At 42.2% G+C, this 18,279-nt stretch overlaps 1 pseudogene; it reads left to right on the top strand.

Annotated features, from left to right (window-relative positions):
• The first annotated feature begins 6,391 nt into the window (after positions 1-6,391).
• Positions 6,392-10,583, top strand: LOC140234415 (uncharacterized; annotated as a pseudogene).
• Positions 10,584-18,279: the final 7,696 nt, after the last annotated feature.

Here is an 18,279-nt window from a genome sequence, read left to right as displayed (position 1 = left end):
AAAGAGTGTTACTGTTAAGTGAAGAATAAGAAAACAGTAATAGTGCAGCGGATGTGAGGGAGCAACAAAGGGCTTTGGCTCATCAGAGGCTAAACCCTTTGGACTGAACCTTCCAAGTAAAACTTGTCTTATGCATTTCAATTTCATATTCCCTGTGTCAGACTGTCAAATAAGGCAAGAAATATAAAATGGAAGTGTACAATGTAACAGGCACAGGAGCAAATAAATTAATCTTTAAGCATCAAAATACAAGAAAACATTTAAGACAGCGAATGCGGGCATGGGTGCATGATCGGCAAACCAAAAAAAAAATAACATTTCAACAGACCATATATGGACTGTGCCATGAAAATTACTTTTTTTTTTCTGGTGAGATTGCCCAATGTTTCCCAAAGTGCATTATTTCATCAAAACATGACATTCTATGGCATGATAAGAAACATGTCGGTTCTACCAAGGCTATGAAACCAGCCATTGCCTCAGCCAGAAATAGAGGCATTTGAACAATGATCTATTTGAAGGACATTCTCATTCCATCCCACACCAGTGAAGAGTGCATTAATAATACCAAACTAATGATAACCTGTTCTCCTCCTTGGGTTTTTCAATCGATTAATTTATAGACAAATTGAGAGTAAATCCAAAACATGTGGAGACCCTTTCATAGTTTTTCACATTCACAGAAAACAAATCTGATCTTATCCCATGACAAAACTGACAAACAATTCATGAATTATCAAATCCTTGGGAATTCATCTCTATTTTGCAAAGAAACGAAAGTTTGGCATGTAGTCAAAAGCGTTGGGTCTTGTATCTACCTTTGAATGCTTTCCACAAGGAAAATTACATAAAATTTCTGTCATTTGGAATCAGAGAAAACAAACTCTGATGACTCTATCATGTTATCAAGTCACATCAAACACAAAATTTGTTTGCTGGCTGTCTCTGAAAGCCAAATAATTTCCACTGTTATGAATCCTGCTCTAATTGGCAAAACAATTTCAACTGATACAAGCAAGAACAGATGGGAATCAAATTTGAATAAATGGCAATTAAGTATCCCAGGTCATCTCTAATGCAAAAAGATTTTTCTTTTCATATCAGTGTTTTAAAATTGTTGGCAATCCAAGATGGTCTTCAGGTTTTGTGTGACTCATGTACACACAACTATTCATATTCAATCAGACAATACTATAACCTTACTTTTGCAACAAAGTAGATGTCAACATACAGTATATACTTGATATGAGCCAAATACATTGTAACTGTCAGCATTTTGAAATGGTGTCTAGACTACAACGATAGCCCACTTCAGTAAATGAATTCAAACTTTATGCATGCCTTGCTTATGAAAATTGCCTTTATCAACCACAAAGCATGTTGATGACTTGCAATACTGAGAAACAAGGAATTCCTGCCTACGGAATTAATTATTCCAACTGTTCCTACAGCTTAGTTACTACCCTTTAGGATTACGAGCATGCTGCAAAACATTAGCGAATGGTCCATTGGCTATCAGCTTCCCATTGAACTGGTTTTGACAATTCTGAAGTTGATCAAATGTCCTCTGGGAGCTGCACTCATGCTGTCAGGCACATACTTTCAGAAGGTTGTTACCTAAAAGATCACACTAAACATTATGGGAACTTTAGAAGGCAATTATCACAGGCAGTTATTGTATGCTCTGCACAGTCACTTTGCAGGCATATTGGGGGGGGGGGATCTAGGAATTGGAAGTCCATGAAGTTGTGGAGTGAGGTAGGTAAAGGCCTGATGTCATCGTCGATTGGTTGTTCAATTTTCATAGATGTAATTGAAATTTTTAGGTGCAGTTTAAAATTTTCTTTATGGTTGCTATGCATCAATTCATTTCTTGATAAGCCTAGATAATATTGTGTGGAGATACCTGCAAGAGTAGAGATTACCATATTATTTACAGTATGAGGCCCATTATAGAAAAGTTGTTTACATTCAGGTTACAGGACATTACAGCCTGATACCACCAAAAACTTCAATGTAGCAGCAAGATTTTCCAGCTATGCTACTCCAGAAGGTCCTTCTTGTAGGTGATGCCAGAAACGACTGCCCTGGGTATTGTGCACAGTACTGCACTTTATACAATCCTGGACCACACAACAAAGAACATCCAAGGTGTGGAGTTCCTTGATAAGAGGGAGATGTGTGACAAAAGACCTGTCTTCATTCTGATCCAGGGAAACTATTAAACCCACTCAGAACTAGCTCAAGATAGTTTGTAAAGTAGTCGCAATTAGCACGCTATTTCGTGGGTTTCAGCTCGAGCTTACAAGCCCAAGTCAACTAGGTTTTTTTTTTTGCTTGTTTTTGTTTTTTTAAATAGCGCACTATTTGGTGGTCGACAAAAAATGTTAGATGACAGACTCTCCAAAAGACTTTTGTCTTTGGGATTCAACAAAACCGAGAAACATGATCATATATGAACTCAATCTTTCCATTGTGCGAGCCATGGAGGCTATAACGCACAAGGATGTGAAGATCTCGCGACTGATCACAAATGAAATGCATTTGCTGTAATCACAGCACAACTGAGGATGCAATTTCTCCTTTGAAAGGGCACTGCCTTTTAAATGCAACACATGGATTCATTATCTGTGCTTAATTGCACTGGATAGCAAATTTCAGCATGTGAGAAATCACACTGCAGGGCAGCAGCAGACTTTAGGAAAGGGTAACACACTTTCAACAGAAACTAATGATATTTAACTGCGGGTCTGACAGATAACACTTAGGGTGCGTTCGAGCGCTCTCCTAAAGCAAATTGTACCGTACCGTACCCGCGCCAGAGGAGCGCTTGAACGCTCCTAAAGTGTACCGTACCGTAGTGTACTCTACCGTACTGTACCGAGCCAAAAGCGGACCACTTGATCCTGATGTGCTCCAAAAGCGTACCAAAGCGTACCAAAAGTTTGTTGTAAAGCATGCACGTATCATGTGCATACGTCACAATGCAAAGACATCATTCTCTTTGTTCCGGACAGCTGTAAGTAGTAAAGAGCCAGGTGGATGACATTCTTTACAAACAAGCGTGACCTTTCCTAAAAACAACTCGTGAGGTACGCTTTCTCCACAGAGAGCGCTCAAACGCTCCAAAACTGGCACAGTTCGGTACGGTTCGCTTTGGTTCGCTTTAGAGCGCTCGAACGAACCCTTAGACTGATTGCCATGTTCATGTGAATGTTAATGTACCACATGACGAGGCAAACGATAACACTGGAAATCCCAGTCAGAAGACTCTGCAAGGGAGAGTATTGATCCCCAAGCTAACATGATATATGTTGGGGAAAGTGTGAGCCTCAGTGACAAAACTGAGCCTCATGCTGTTCTAGACAGCGTTCATAGAAATGCAACGTCCATGGCACACAAGTCACATATGCCATGCAGAGCTCTGATTAGTGATGACAAAACTTTGTTTAACTCTAGCAGCATGTCAGATTTATCTATTGCTACCACTACAATAACATTATGTGATAGCCAAATAGCTGTGACCGCTATTAAAAGACAAACAAAGTTTTGTTCACTTTGGACAAATTTGTGAAACAGTCAATCTGCACGGGCACATAAAGAAAAATGGATACAAATTTATTGATTCATGTCATGTGAAGCATAAGTTTCACATCCATTCTTCATTCATGACACAAAACATTTGTGTGAAAAAACAATATAATTATTTGCGTACCAGCTCTGCAGCTCCTAACTGAAGAATTAAGATCAGGAGATAAGGACACAAAAGTACAAATGTGTAAAGAGCTTTCTACTGAAATAGCAAAACTTGCTGCGCATGCTCATTGCTGTCAATACACAGGATGGAAGTTCACAAAAAGATTCAACATCAGATGAGGAAAATGCAAAATAGAGGGCAGACAAGAAGCAAAGGTACAATCTGCCGCCTGAAGAGCTCATTTACCCCACTGAGAATTTTAGTAGAACTGGACTGGTAAAACAATTCAGGAAGAGATATCCAGCTGTGTTTCCATCACTGCAGGTAGAAAGACAGACTAAAGAAGTGCTGATGTGTTTCTTTAACCCTAATCAGGCTGGGGGGGGGGGGGCGGAATCCGCCCCCCCCTCGACGTTTCGCGCAATATCTTCGCAGCGCGATAAGCTCCCACCGCGATGTTTCATGACTTTTTTCTTTCAAGTATCGCGCAACTTTTGAGACCAAAATTGTTGCGCCTGCGCGTACCGTTTTGACACGACGCCCGTTCGAAAAAAATTTGTCAACCCCAAAATTGCTCCAAAACGTGATTTTGTGTACAAATCCAATGCAAATTGTGTTTTTTCAATTAATTCACATAAAAATTCATATCTTGACTTAGAATGGACGAAATTAATTCATTTTAGCATAATAAAGCTTCGAAAAATGTCTGTGACAAATTTTGGCATAAAAACAAACAAAAATAAAAGGTCGAAAAACAAAGAAATACATAAGAAATTCAAAAAAAACAATCAAATACATAAGAAATTAATTTCGAAACAAATTTTTTTTTATCCTATGTCTCAGGAGAATGATACAAGAAACATTTTAAAAAAGAAATTAGCTTAATTAGAGCATTAATAAATGAGTTATAGCCCAAAACTGATTTTATGCATAAATTACAATAATTTATTAATATAAAATATAAGAAAATTTTTCGGAGAAAGCAACCATACATTTTGATAGTATACGTCGCGGGCGTCGCGTGTGCCGATTTTCGGCGCGATCACGCGTTCCATAGGCGAGATCTGAAGGGGGGGCGGAATCCCCCCCCCCCCCAGATATAGCATAGCCAAAAAAGCCCAGCCTGATTAGGGTTAATGCAACATTGTTTACCCAAACACACTGCAACTGGGTGGTTCATTGATCCTGGCCATCTTGTACAAATTCTAGCATTTAGTCATCCATTCCTAAAAAGTGGTCCTTTGCATATCAAGTTGTGGGGAGATAGCAGAGCAATAGACGGTCTTCATGGTACATTTTTGACACTGTCAATTTTGAATAATAAGATGCATCTCAGAGATATCTCATTTCATAGACCTGAACATTCATATCCCTTTGCAGTGTTCTATGAAGGAGATTCTAGAGACAATTTGGAGACAAATCTGGTGAAAAATGAAGGCAACATTCCTGAAATTTTTTATCAAAGGCAGGAATTCAGATCAGTTCTATTTGACAGGCGATGAGATGTTTCTCATAAAAATGCTGGATGGATCTAATTAGTTGGGACTCACCTCTGAGACTGGATGGAATCTCTACCATTGTCAGGGAAAGGAAAAGAGTTGTGTTAATGATAGTGGCTTACACATAGACCATGATGTCTTGATGGATAGGGAACATCCAGAATCTCTTGTTCCATTCATACCTCTAGGCCATGTAATTTTGTAGATATTACTCGACTTTATATGTATTGTGGAAAAATTACTGAAACTTACTGAAACAATGATGACTCCATATATTTTCCATCAAACTGTGACCTATGCACTACAAAACTCACACGTTGGAAAACCAAACAACGGAAAAAGCAACCAGCTGAGGTGAACATCACTGTGGATAACTTCGGAAAACATGCTGAAAATTATGTAGTACGTAAAACAATGAATCAGCCCAGCATTTCATTCTTAGACAAAGTTAAAGAATATGCAGGTGCATGTAATAATGTGTGCGTTGAAGCAAGAAGGGACAGGGTACTCATCGTAGAATTGGACAGTGAGGGCGACTCATGCAAAGCAGCCATCATAATGGAAGAAGGTACATGGTGAGTAAAAGTTTATGGGAAGGACGTATCAAAGAATGAACTCTTACAGCCTTGTCCATCCACTTTGACTGCCAACACGTTTTCAACCTTCTTGGACACATTCATTACCCTTCATGTTTGCAGTGGAAATCCGGAATAAAGATTTGACAGAAGAAGAAATCTCTGCCCGGCCAGTATATTTTCACCTATGTCCATGACTTTTCAAGAAGAGTGGGTCACAATGACTGTCCCGTGTTAACCAAAGAGGCAGGAAAGTGTCCAGTGCGCCGGATTTAGAGGAGCAATTGGGCTGTTCTCCGCACTATGAAGGGAAGAAAACAGGACATGGCTCACACCTCAGCTAACAAACCCCAAAAATACATGACAAAGACAGAACTGAAAGAGAGATTGCAGTCCGTAACTCAAGAAAAAAGAAATGTCAAAAAACAGCTTGCAGTTCTGCCAATTAAAAACAATTGAAAAATACGATTCAGCAGGATGGACATGAGCTTACTAAAACTCAACATAAAGCGTTCAAAAAAAAAAAAACTGTCGCCGAGAATGCTGGTGTTTCTTCCAGGTTACAAGAAGACTCTCCTGCAAGACTATTTTTGTAGGGACAACAAAAGGTGGCATCCACAAAAAGTGCCCGACAGATGCAATGACATCCTGCCATGATCCGATTATGTATTGCCCTGCATGCCAAATTCCTTTCAGCGTACAGTTTGCTGCGTTCCTCTGGTTTCATCAAGTTACCCTACAAACACACACTATAATTACACTCATGCATTTGATGTCTCTCCTGGATATAACTTTCAACTACCGGAGAATGTTTGTAAAGACATTGGTTTTGATACTCTGCCTGCTTTTAAGAAATATGTTTCTAACATTTTCGATAAAATGAAAGTTAAAACAGGATTGGTGTACACCTCTAAAGGAAGTCTTGTTGGCTTCACAGATCTTGGGGAATTAACAATGAACTGCAAAAGTCCCTGCAAGCTGCAGCAGACATATCGAAGCCACCTATTGCATGTACTTGCAGTTATGGTTCGCGACATTTTTACAAGACTTCAGTCTCCATTTGGATACTTTCCATGCACTGCCATGACTACTGATTAACTTTACCATATAATATGGGAAGGTGTGAAGATGCTGCATACAGTAGGATTTCGTGTCAGAGCCTTTGTCACGGATGGAGGTTCTACAAACTGTAAATTTTAATAACTCTGTCCAGCTCACCACTTCATAATCGGTCCAGTCGAAGAGGGAAGTCACATTTATTTTTTCAATTTTTCTTTTTTTTTTTTCTATTTTTCATTTGTCTCATAGAATGCCTCTAACTACGAAAGATAGGCTTGCACACTACTGAGCCCAGTTTAAGGACAATCCTGCTAAGTATGCTGAGCATCTTGCAAGAGAGAGACAGCGAGAAGCAAAATCAAGGATGGCAGCTAAAAAGAAAATGACAGCGAGGGAATGGACAGCTCATAGGGGTGCAGAAAATCAATGTGTCTAGGCCTATCGTCAGAAGGTCAAACATCAGACCGAATGATGAAGCACCTGTAAACCAGCCTTACCAGTCACGCCAAGCCATGAGTAAGGCAATTAAGAAGGTACGCTCCTCCCTGCCAATCTCATCCCGCAAGAGAAAGGTTAAAAGTTATATGAGACATTTGAAAAGGCAGTTTCGGTCAGGTTACTGGTACAATGTATGTGATATTACAGAAAGATACTACAGAAAACTTTGCAGCAAGATCAAGTTATTTGTCAGCTCACTATGTATCAAGCCCCTCTTGGCTCTTAATCTTTGGACTGCAGACGCCAGAAATGACTCACCAGGGTGTAGCGCCAAACGCTGTACATATACCATCCCGGAACATTCCACAAAGAATAATTATGCTTGATGTCAAGTTCATGGACAAGAGGGAAACTGAAGATACAAGCCAAAACATGGAAACTCTAGCCCTTGTGAAAGCCATGGAGGATAAATGAACAAGACTGTACATACATCATCCTGGATCAGTCCACAAAGAATATCCTGGACGTCAAATTCGTGGACAAAAGGGAAAGTGGAGACAAAGTCCCAAACATGGAAACACTGGCTTTGTGAAAGCCATGGAGGCTATGGAAAATCAATTTATTTTTCAGCTCACTATTGTAGTAGGAGCACCCCTGTGGTACCGGGAATAACGGGAGATAATAGCGCTCCACACACCAGTTATGGAGCATTCCATACACATTACGGGAGTCCCATCCCATATATAAGTGGCCAGTTTTTCACACACCATTTAGTTGGTGCACGGGTTTTTGACAGAGACAGTTGATAAAGATACAGTTTCCAGGGATTATCACGGACGGTGAGTTTTCATTGTGGATGTGTGATTTCACAACATTGGTGTCACGGACAATTATCTATTTCCGTGCTCCCCGTTGGATTTCGGGAGGTTGATTCCATAGATTTTTCCACTGCTCTTGCTTACTCTGCTGCTGCGAGGTTTTTGCCGACAGGCGTCGCGCTCCGATTCCACACCGATACGCAAAGGGAGGAGTAAATGCGACAGAGCCCAGGTAAAAGCAGGCCTAGTGAGAGGCTAATTTGGCAGCTTGAGGGAGCCTTGCAGTCCTAAATTAACTGTTTGCGCCCTCCGTGTAAGTTTTTTGTACTTTAATTCATTCTTAAACATCAACTTCTGTTGTATTGTCTTTGCTTCGTGTGTTCGTTGCTTGCGTGTGATTTTGTTAGTGAGAGGGAAGAATACCCTCCTTTCCAACATCAAGCTGCACAGAGGCAGTATAGGGAGGATGATAGTGAATCCTACTCCTCAGGTGTGGGACAACAAAATCCTCCGAGGCACCAGAACCCAACTAAGACCATCACCTTTTATAATGGTATGGGTTGTTGGCGGGCATTCTACCGCAAATTTGAAGCATTTGCTGCGGACAGGAGTTGGACCCTTCCGCAGTGCCTCAACCACTTGTGCTGGTGCCTGGAAGGCAAGGCGAGCAAGTATTTGGATTCACTATTAGATAGGGAGCCTAGGCTGACCTATGTTCAGGTGATTTCACGTCTCGCAGAACGCTTCGGTCAAAGTGAACCACCAGAAGCAGTGTAAGTGGGGTTCCTGAGCACAAAGCAGGGCACGGAGGAGTCCCTTGATGATTGGGCAGATAGGCTGCGCGACCTATCTGCAAGGGCGTTTCCTGGGGTACAGGATAGGTACCTGCTTAGGTAGGTAGTACTGCGTCTGTGTCATCATTTTCGATGAAATGAAAGTGAAAACGGGATTGGTGTTCACCTTTAAAGGCAGTTTTGTTGGCTTCACAGATCTTGGGGAACTGAACAATGAACTACAAAAGTTCCAGCAAGCTGCACAGCAGACATATCGAAGCCACCTACTGCATCGCATGTATTTACAGTCATGGTATGCAGCATTTTTACTAGACTTCAGTCTCCATTTGGATACTTTCCATGCACTGCCATGACTACTGATCAACTTTACCTTATAATATGGGAAGGTGTGAAGATGCTGCATACAGTAGGATTTTGTGTTAGAGCCTTTGTCTCGGATGGAGGTTCTAGAAACTGTAAATTTTAGTAACTCTGTTCAGCTCACCACTTCACAATCGGTCCATTTGAAGAGGGAAGTCACATTAATTTTTGATTTTTTTTCCTTCTTTTTCATTTGTCTCATAGAATGCCTCTAACTACGAAAGATAGGCTTGCACACTACTGAGCCCAGTTCAAGGACACTCCTGCTAAGTATGCTGAGCATCTTGCAAGAGAGAGACAGCGAAAAGCAAAATCAAGGATAGCAGCTAAAAAGAAAATGATAGCACGGGAATGGGCAGCTCACAGGGCTGCAGAAAATCAACATGTCTGGGCCTATCGTCAGAACGTCAAACATCAGACCGAATGATGAAGCACCTGTAAACCAGCCTTACCAGTCAAGCCAAGACATGAGTAAGGCAATTAAAGAAGGTAGGCTCCTCCTTGCCAATCTCACCCCACAAGAGAAAGGTTATAAGTTATATGAGACCATTGGAAAAGCAGTTTACTGGTATAATGGATGTGATATTACAGAAAGATACTACAGAGAACTTTGCAGCAAGATCAACTTATTCGTAAGCTCACTATGTATCAAGACCCTCTTGGCTCTTAATCTTTGGCTACAGGTAATGCCAGAAACGACTCACCAGGGTATAGCGCCAAATACTGTACATATACCATCCTGGAACATTCCACAAAAAATATGCTTGATGTCAAGTTCATGGACAAGAGGAAACTGAAAATACAAGTCAAAACATGGAAACTCTAGCCCTTGTGAAAGCCATGGAGGCTCAGTGAACAAGACTACATACATCATCCTGGATCAGTCCACAAAGAATATCCTGGATGTCAAAATTCGTGGACAATAGGGAAAGTGGAGACAAAGTCCCAAACATGGAAACACTCGCCTTTGTGAAAGCCATGGAGGCTATGGAAGATCAATTTATTTTTCAGCTCACTATTGTAGTAGGATCACCCCTGTGGGGAATGACGGGGGATAATAGCGCTCCATACACCAGTTAAGAAGACTTGGTGTACATCTTGGCTAGTGCCAAGATCAAGGGGGTGTGTAAGAAACTAAGTTCTCCTTGGAAGGGACCAGCCCGCATTAGGTAATGGCTTTCCCCTGATCTCTATCGTGTGGAATTAAGGAATATTGTCTCAACCAGACATCATGATAGGTTGAAGCCCTGTAGGGATAGGGATATTCCAGCATGGTGTAGAAAGGACAGTCACCCCAGAGAGGATGCTCTTTATTGTATTTGTCATGGACCAGACGATGGTGCCTTCATGATACAATGCGATTATTGTGATGAGTGGTACCATGGTTCCTGTGTGGGAGTGACTCCACAGGAAGGGGAAGCCATGAACAAGTGTACAAGTACAAGTGTCCCCCTTGTCAGGAAAGGAATTAAGGTGAGTAGGATTCCATGGAGGGGGGTATTAACTGCTCTTTCTGTTTTTATTTTTTTGCAGGATGCCGCAGGAAGGGGAGCCTAACTGTCCCTGGACAGGAGGGACGCCTCCTCCACCCAAGTGTTTGGATACGAATAGTACCCGTCTGGGTGATTCCCTGAGTGTTAGATGCTCTGGATGTGCAGTTCCGGAGAGCAACCGCCACGGAGGACTCTAGGTGGGTTGCATGTCTGCAGGAGTATCTCCTGGACCACATGGACTATGAGGAGATCATCCTCAGGTTTCCAGCCCCCGAGGGAGTAGGGAACTTGGAGGCTCTGGGACAATCTATCCCAGAGAGGTTGTACTTTGACCCATCAACCCCTTGGTGGGATGCCTTCTCAGCTCCACGTCTCTCAGGGGTGTTAACACTCCACCCCTCATTTTCTGAGCGTGCATCACGGATAATCCCCTGTTGTGGTTCACGAGATGTCCAGCCAAACTGAGGGGCAACCTGAAGTGAGGATTAAGGGGGATGACGCAGCTGATGGGTTGGGGGACCTATCGGACATTTCCATTGAGGAAAGGGAACTCCCAATGGAGGAGGATTCCCAACAACTACTTTGGTTAATGGGGAGCCTCCTATTGTGGTGGAGATACCACCAACACCTCCACGTCCTGTATCCCCTCTCCCACAGCGCGTACCTCAAGAGCGGAAGGCAAGGGAACCTCCCAAAACACCAGAGCCCTCCCATCCACCTAAGAAGGTGCATTGGAAGGATCAGAAAAAGGCTGGGAAGAAGGGGTATCCTCGCTTGTATAAGCGAGGAGCAGAGTTCACCCCAGCCCAGCCTAGGGCTAAGGTGCGGAGACGGCCATGTATGTACCCAGGCTGCTCAGGGGTGACCCTGGTCCGTTTTCAGGATGGCGGCGAGACCATTTCTGGGAAGTACTGTCTGCAGCAGGTGGGCTGTCTGCAGTTCCTCGCTTGTGCATTAACGTCCAGCAATGATTTGGAGCAACTCCTCACCCTGTTGGATGAGGAGGCACCAAATGAATATAGCTGGGAAGTGCCGGAGCACCTGGCGAGGGAAATGGAGTGCCTGATTCGCACCATTGGCTGGAGGTGTCCTGCTGAGCTGAGGGTGAGGACAAGCTCGACTGTGGCAGCACTGTTGCATTGGAGAGCACTGGCCTGGCTCATTAATCAGCTCTCGCATGAGCAGTGGGAGGAATTCCTCTCACTTGGGTCTGAGGGCACCTCAGCTAAACCAGCCCAGGCTGCTCTGCGCAACACCCCGCCCCACTGTGAGGAGTTCCTCTAGTGGTGGTGAACGGGTGGCTACACCTAATGGCTGAGGAGCAGTGTCCTTGGAAGCCTCTGGAGGGGTAGCACCTCCAGAAGTTCGGCCCACACCCCGTGCCGGGCCGGAGGAGACTACTCAAGCTAGGGCTGGAGTTAGCCTTGGCAGAGGCGGGCCTCCCTCCCAGGGTACCCATTCACCTTACAAGCGGGGTTATCAATTATTGTGATCCGGCTCAGTTCAATGAGGTCAAAGTCCCAGTGGACCGGAATTGAGTCATGTCTGTGGGGATTCACCCCAAGCATGCAAAGACTGCTAGGGAGCGGGAGGTCGATGCCCTGGGTGGATTGTTGTACAATCCAGGCATCCGTGCAATGGGTGAGGTGGGGCTTGAATACACCAGCAGGTGGCAGGGGCCTCTTTTACATATGTGTCTTGCTATTTTCAGCTTCTAGTGATGACTGTTCGGTGGATGCTTTTGAAGGTGATCAAGTAGGCCCTTTACCTGCTGGAAGGAGCAGCATGGAGACAGATGGGGCGTGTAATTTTGACGAGGAAGCCAGTGAAACTTGTGCTGTAGAAAGTGAGGAGAGTGATGATATTGAGGATGAGTTTGAGCATGAGCCCAATATTTTGGCCACATCAGATAATGAAAGCCATTGTGCATGTCATTTTGACTCTGAAACTGAGTCATTGGAATTTGGTGAGAGTGACGTTGAAGAAGATGAAACCCAAGCTGAGGTGAGTGACACCACTGGTGAGATGTCAGAGCCCGAAGTTGAACTTAATCAAGACAATCACAGGCAGGACGTTGGCAAACCAGTGGACCAGGCAGATCAGCCGATATATATAAAGGAAGCAGGCTGACAGAGATGATTAGCACGATTGTAATTGCAACAGTTACTTTTATAATGCGTCATGGACTGCCCGGAGAATGTGCTCAGGTCCTTTGAACATTGATTGAATTGCACTGTTTGAGTGACAATCTGTGCTGTACGTCTTTCAAGGTATTTCAGAGATTTTTCAGTAAAGATGTGTTTGGAGAAATTGAGCAACATTTTTACTGTACCAAATGTTATACATACCTTGGCAAAACAACCACCCGTAGGTGATTGGACTCGGCAAGAAATCCCACCCTTTGCCAGCTTTTCCCAGGGATTCCCAGAGATTCCCAGAGATTCCCAGAGATTACCAGCCGATCCCAGACAATTGCCAGGAACTTCCAACCAATTGCGCTGCGCTGCGAGAGGGGCAAAAAGTGCGCATGCTCATAAAATATTGATGACGTACGGGTGATCGTTTGATCGACCCGGCTCAGATATTACTGCAGCACGCACTCACGAAGCTCTTGCCATGCTCTCGCGAAGACGAAGCTCTGCGACAAAGTTGATGAACTATTTTGGCGGTCCCTACCCTTTGCCTTTGGATAAAAAAAGGTCAGTATCAAACGACGTATCTCATAATTACTAGTGCCATTTTCATAAAAATGGGAAAACCAGCAATTCAGTTGACTTTTACTATTCACTCATCGCCTTCGACTTCGGTACCGTAACCGGTTCAGCTGATCATTAACGTTACACTTCGTAGTCTGTGGCGGTGGCCGTAGTCCGTGGGCCATGCACAGCCTGTGTCTCTGTCGCTAGCGATCGCCATACATAGAGACAATGTATGAAGCAAGTTAATAAATAACTTATAAATATCACGCTCGATTACAGATTACAAAGCATTGTTGCAGAAAAGATGTGTTTTTATAATGGATTTTAAGTCATGAAGAGATTTGTGGTTTCAGGCTGTGTTGAGGACTGAGAGATACCTGAGAGATACCAGAGTGGGAAAAGGCTTTATCACCACAAGAAATGTGTAAAACCTGAAAGATAATAAAGCAAATTGAGATGAACAAAGTTGTCTTGTAGGTCACAATCAATGAAACATTTAATAAGGACCCAGTTAAAAGCTCACAAATTGTACAAGAGGAGGGCATGACACATTACAGAATATAGTAAGAAGTTAGGAAAGAAATGGAGTAAAAAAAATAACAGCGACTTCATAGAATATTTTATGAGAAAGGGCTGATTTGTTTGTGCTGCTAGTAATCTTAATGATCTTTAGACAGCAATCACATAATCTTTTTGTGCATGATTATGTAATGAATTACAGGTATGCTAAAGCAAGGAAAGTCAAACGACAGTTGGGAGGCTGTGATGAAGAGTTATGCAGCTGGTTTGTACCACTTTGGGACAGGCCGGGCTCCTGGCTCCAAGAGATGGAAAGACATCAAGAGTAAGATAGACAAGTGTCCAAGCCACAAGAAAACGAGGCAGTCTGTGGATCTCTCTGGTAATACTATCAAGTGCAGTTGTGGCTACCATGAGGCGAGTAACTTAAGTATAATACTATATATGGTGGTCTGCAAAGAATGTTACACATGAGATCCTTATGTAAATCAAATTTACGTACATGTTCAAATATAATCATTTGGATTCGAACTGTATAGATTCTTCGAAGTTGGTACCAAGATCGATCATTTCACCCAATGCATTAAGAATTTAGAGTCGTTCTCTTGAAACCGTTTTTTTTTTTTTTTTTTTTTCATGAATTGGACAGATTTGCCTTGAAATTTATTGTTGTTCAGGAAGTAAGTCACATTCCACATAAATTACTTAATCAACACGACAAAGACAATTTATAGTACACCAAATGTATTCATATACTAGTACTGAATCGCTGTACTCTCAATGGAAAGTAAATCAAACAATTTAAACTTTGGTTTCATGTTCATTACCATGGAGCACCACTTTAGGACCATCTTTAGTATCTTCTTTCAACTGTTGGTTTGTAGTGAATCTTGCAAGTTTGGGAAAAGGTCCTTTTTGAGAAAATGGCCATAACTTCTGAGCATGTATGCCAAAATGTGTGATTTTGGTGTCATCTTTAAGGAAAATGTATATTCTGCAGATTTAAAGTCAAATGCTTTTATTCAAAGCTTGTAAATTTGATTTCATTAGGATCTTGCATATAAAATTCTTTGCAGGCCACCCTGTATATTGATAAAGACTTTGAAATCTATGTTTATTTATTATTCCCTTAGTATGCTTCATAGTCCCTGCCAAACAATGGTTGCCTCTGACGAAGATTCTGCTAGGATCGAAAGCTCAGGCCCCTTTTGACTCCATTTTACTCCATTGGCTCACCTTTATTGGATAAGCAGTTTTCAGCAGCCTTTTTTGCTACATTTAAACAATGTTTTCAACTGAACTATGGAACGGTCTGGTTCATTTGCATGTGCTCGTTCATGTATGAGTGTGTGTGGGGGTGTGTTTGTGTGTGTGTGTGTGTTTGTGTGCACACACGTGTGTTTATATCCATCCTTAAAATGTAAGAAAAGGTTACTTCATTTATTTTAGATTTGGATTCAAATTAATTGGTGATTTTTATAAGATAATGCTAGCTCAGGGCTTATAAAGTTATACAGAATTTTGAAATGTATTACTATTTTATTTCATATTAACTGTGCAAATAAAATATTTATTATGATTTAATATGATTAATTGTGCATGAAGCCAAGACTGGCTGTTGTGCACTAGTTAGTTATCTGGTGTCTGGTACTTTTCCATGTGCTGGCGGAGTCTCAAATAAGCAACCACACCTATTTTCTGTTCGTCCATCTTTATTTAGTATTATGTTATACTAACAGTTATTCAGCATGGGCCACTATACAACAATGATAATATGTTTATAACACTTCAGGAAAGTAGATTCAGATGTCAAAATGGGTAATGCTAACATGTATGCAGGGGGCTTTTGGTTATGCAGATGATTTATCACTTTCAGCTCCGAAAAAAAAGGGTAAACAAAAAATGGTTGACATTTGAGAAAATTGTGCTCAAAATCATGACATTTTATTTCATGGAAATAAGACCCAGTGTCTGATATTTAAAGGTAATTAAGCGGTAATTTTCCTTCAGATTGCAAAGTTACAGTAAAATGTGCATTAGTCCAGCCTCACAGGGAAGAGAAGCACAAACTGTGAGGGATTGTTGCGAGAAGACGGTCGGGAGGGTCCCTCGAGAGATCGCCAAGCGGATATCCAGGGGCTTAGCGGATCATGTGCTAAGCGATGTGTACTGTCTGTTTACCGACGAAATCATGCACGATGGACCGCGCTCAGACGAAGGCCCGAAGTTGATGTACTGGTACGTACTGGTGCCATAGCGCCAAATCCAGGCAAGGAGGATTCACATGCATCATTGGCATCAAAAGCCGCACCTCAACGTATGCAAATGTGATGGACCTGTAAATTGACTGTTGTATGTTCATGGTTGGGTTTTTCGTAGTTTAGGCCAGTTTTTTTAATTGTTATGGTGTTAGTTATCTTACAATACTTGTAGCCTGTTTTGCATTTACCAATCTTTTTTGTTTTTAAAAATAGTTAGTTGAATCAATGCAAATGGGGTGTAGTTTTGGTTGAGGCCAGTCGACCACACGCAAGAACCGAGAGAACATGTAAACCCAGCGTAGTGGCAGCCCTGCTCAAACGCCTGCTTCAGACAATGGTGTGTGCTGGTACCATTGGACCTATGGAGAGAACGCTTGCCGTTGTCAACCACCTTGCCGTCAACAATCGTCTTCTGATTCTCAACTGTCCGCTGCCACAGACCAGGGAAACGGAAAAGCCAGCGCCTAATGGCGACAACCAGCACTGGTGCACACACCCACGGTCACCTCTTTTACATATAAGACAGGAACACCGATACGCTATTCCTCATCGACACCAGTGGAGAAGTCATGTGTTCTTCCCCCTTCCCCGGCTGAGAGGTGATTGCAATCGAACAAAATTAAGCTACAGGCTGCAAACTCGTCCAATATCACAACATACGGCGAACGCTCAGTGACGCTGAACTTAGGACGGCGAATGCTCACCGACGCTGAGGACTGCGACAGGTTTGTCAATGAATCTTCATACCTGCGGACGTGCCAACACCTATATTAGGAGCCGACTTCCTAATGCATTTTGAACTTTTAGGTGACGTTAGGCAACACAAACTGAAAGATGCAGTGAGGAACCTTTCGATTAGCAGCTTCGCCACTGCAACCGATGACAACGTTCCTCAGTCTCAGGTGAATACACTAAAAAACTCTGGATTACAAGAGTTTATTATCCCTCAAACAAACAATTTCATAGGCCTACATGATACTGTGTAGGGACACCTGTACAAGTACAGATTGACACATTGTTTATGAGACCCTTCGAAAAGAAGTTTACATTCAGGTTACTGGTATGTGATATTACAACAAGATACTACCAAAAAATTTTGCAGCAAGATTTCATTTTTCAGCTCGCTATGTATCAAGTCCCTCTTGGCTCTTAATTTTTGACTACAGGTGATGCCAGAAATGACTCACCAGGTTACAATGCACAGTACTGTACATACACCATCTTGGATCATTCCACAAAGAATATCCTGGATGACAAGAGGAAAACTGGAGACAAAATCCCAAAATTCACTCAGTAGGCCTACTCATGCACTCTGTATTGCATCGCACTGCCTTGCATGCAAAAGAGAAGATCTCAAATACTAGAATCATCAGTCAGTAAGGATACTATATACTTTGGGTAAGTGTAGGGAATTGGAGACCGTAGGGAATTGGAGACCACCAAGCTTGAACCAACCCCTGTCTTTCCGTGCTGGCTGCTATATTGCTATAGCGCCATCTACGGCCTCTAACAACACTATAGTGTTAGATGCGATTCATTTTCAAGACTTCCAAGCGATATTTCTCCGAGAAAATTGCCCAAATTTACCAAGGTAAGCCATTTTGATCGTAACATTTTGCTCTGATATAAAAATCACATTTTCAATGAATGTTGTGGTGTATTCACATAGCTAAGGGGTAACTCGTAAAAATAGTTTTAAGTGAAAATTTATGAAGTGGGCTAACCACCACAGACAACTTACGGCCATTGTGTGTAGTGAATGGGTGATGCAGTGCACATTATGAATGGTGTCTGATCAATAATGTGTGTAGGTAATGGGGGACACCAAGATGGCAGCCGTTTTTTGTGAATATAGAGTATGCTGTGGACAGTCGGTGACCTGATGTTGGTGGGTTAATTGCCCATGTGTGAAATAAAACCCCTCATTATGTTAAAAACAATTGTACACAACTCCACATATTGTTATTTGTTTATTTGTTAAGTAAATAATAATATAAAAAGCCTAAAGGTATCTTTTATGAATGATATTGAGTAAAATACTGTGAACGTGGAAATTTTCGCGGTACA

Source organism: Diadema setosum, chromosome 10 (genome assembly GCF_964275005.1).
Source record: "Diadema setosum chromosome 10, eeDiaSeto1, whole genome shotgun sequence".
Taxonomy (NCBI): Eukaryota; Metazoa; Echinodermata; class Echinoidea; order Diadematoida; family Diadematidae; genus Diadema; species Diadema setosum.
This window is presented reverse-complemented; position numbering and strand designations above follow the sequence as displayed.